The sequence below is a fragment of the Cyprinodon variegatus genome, unplaced genomic scaffold, assembly GCF_000732505.1.
Source record: "Cyprinodon variegatus isolate N-32 unplaced genomic scaffold, C_variegatus-1.0 Scaffold2513, whole genome shotgun sequence".
Taxonomy (NCBI): Eukaryota; Metazoa; Chordata; class Actinopteri; order Cyprinodontiformes; family Cyprinodontidae; genus Cyprinodon; species Cyprinodon variegatus.
In genome coordinates, this window is record NW_015152966.1 from 14,118 (window position 1) to 16,700 (window position 2,583).

General features: G+C 44.2%; 1 pseudogene; it reads left to right on the forward strand.

Annotated features, from left to right (window-relative positions):
• Positions 1-979: 979 nt before the first annotated feature.
• Positions 980-1,967, forward strand: LOC107080927 (annotated as a pseudogene).
• The last annotated feature ends 616 nt before the right edge of the window (positions 1,968-2,583 follow it).

The window sequence follows — 2,583 nt, forward strand, 5'->3', positions numbered from 1 at the left end:
CCACTACCCCGACGCCAGTGTGTTTGCCAGTTTTGGGTTCTCTAGCCAAGCTGAGTTTTGCTGAGTCAAACTTGTCACCTGAGTCTTAACCTAGTTAGTTTTTTGTCTTTGCCTATCGGCAAGAAGTCATCCTGCAAACTGGATGTTTTGGACCTTGTCCCTCTGGAAGGATCGTCTGAGCTTCAAACTAAGCAGGGGATTCAAACTGGAGGTTTGGATCTACTTTTCCCCAAGGAATTGTTTGAGCTTCCCACTGAGCAGGGGATTTATCTCCACAAGAAACCGTTCAAGTACCATAGAGAATGTAAGTGGCAGTCAGCTCCTCCGTTGCTCAGGAAACACCTCAACCTAGGTAAACCCTGTCCGCCCTCCAACGAGCAAGTCAATTACTGGAACAACTAACAACGACTCGATTCAGAGAAAGACACCTTTTCTGGAAACGTGAGTCCTGTTGCCTTTATTCCCTTTTGCAAATCGAAGCTCAAATTTCCCACTGAGCCTGAACTAACCACAGGAACTTCCCCTTCACTTTTCAGTCCCGGTTCGCCAGTGTTCAGAGCAGCACTGGAAACATCTCTACTAGTTCTCAATAAACCTGTTAAAGCTTCCCCTGGTCTCTCTGTTTGGTTTTCTGCATGTGGGTCAGATCTTTGAATTAAATCATGACAAACAGGATTTTTAATAGTTTTCAAAGTAGCTGTGCAATTGTTTTTTTTCCTAGTTTGACCCAACTGCAAATTAAAGCATATTGAACTTCAAACTGATCTGAAAAATCTTTTTTACATCTACTTAGTAGCAAAAACATATTTTAAGGTTTGCATACAATGTTCATTACAAAATGCTTTCTTGGTCCCTCCCCTACTGTTTGTCAAACATAATAATTGGTGGAAAACAAGAGATTTCCTGTATGAAACCAGGTCAAACCAGTTTATGTTGTAGGGAAGAGAAACCCTCACCATTATTTTCGCTGCCAGCTGAAATGGAGCCGAGAGAGTCTCAACTAGACCAAGGTAAATTCTCCTGTTCCATCTGTTTGGATATATTAAAGGACCCGGTGACTGTTCCCTGTGGACACAGCTACTGTATGAACTGTTTGAAAGTCCACTGGGATGGAGAAGATCAGAGAAAAATCTACAGCTGCCCACAATGCAGAAAAGAATTTATACCAAGGCCTGTACTGGAGAAGAACATCATGTTAGCTGTATTAGTGGAGGAACTGAAGAAGGCTGGAATTCAAGCTGCTCCAGCTGATCACTGCTATGCTGGACCTGAAGATGTTGCCTGTGATGTCTGCACTGGGAGGAAGCTTAAAGCTGTAAAGTCCTGTTTGTCCTGCCCTGCTTCCTACTGTGAAAATCACCTCCATCCACACCATGAGGTCCCTGGACTGAAGAAACACAAGCTGGTGGACCCCTCAAAGAAGCTCCAGGAGATCATTTGTTCCCGTCATGATGAGGTGATGAAGATCTTCTGTCGTACTGATCAGCAGTGTATCTGTTATCTCTGCACCATGGATGAACATAAAGGCCATGAAACAGTCCCAGCTGCAGCAGAAAGGACTGAGAAGCAGAAGGAGCTCCAGGAGAGACGACAACAAATCCAGCAGAGAATCCAGGACCAGGAGAAAGATGTGAAGCTGCTTCAACAGGAGGTGGAGGCCATCAATGGCTCTGCTGATAAAGCAGTGGAGGAAAGTGAGAGGATCTTTTCTGATCTGATCCGTCTCATCTTGAAAAGAAGATCTGATGTGAAGCAGCAGATCAGATCCCAGCAGGAAACTGAAGTGAGTCGAGTCAAAGAGCTTCAGGTGAAGCTGGAGCAGGAGATCACTGAGCTGAAGAGGAAAGATGCTGAGCTGGAGAAGCTCTCAATCACAGAGGATCACACCCAGTTTCTCCAGAACTACCCCTCACTGTCAGCACTCAGTGAGTCTACACACTCATCCAGCATCAATATTCGTCCTCTGAAATACTTTGAAAATGTGACAGCAGCTGTGTCAGAGCTCAGAGAGAAAATGCAGGACATCCTGAGAGACACAGGGACCAATATCCACCTGACAGTCACTGAAGTGGACGTGTTACTTTCAGAACCAGAGCCAATGACCAGAGCTGGATTCTTAAAGTATTCACAAGAAATCACTCTGGATATAAACACAGCACATAGAAAGCTGTATTTATCTGAGGGGAACAGAAAAGTAAAACTGATAAACCAGCAAAAGTTTTACCCTAATCATCCAGGCAGATTCACGCATTATAATCAGGTTCTGAGTAAAGAGAGTCTGACTGGACGCGTTTACTGGGAGGTGGAGTGGAGAGGGAAAGGTGTTTATGTAGCAGTTTCATACAAGAACATTAGCAAGGATGAATTATTTGGATTCAATAACAAATCTTGGTCATTAGATTGTGAAAATAAAAGTTACACATTTCACCACAACAGCATTGAAACTTCAGTACCAGGTCCAGTTTCCTCCAGAATAGGAGTGTACCTGAACCACAGAGCAGGTATTCTGTCTTTCTACAGCGTCTCTGAAACCATGACTCTCCTCCACAGAGTCCAGACCACATTCACTCAGCCTCTATATGC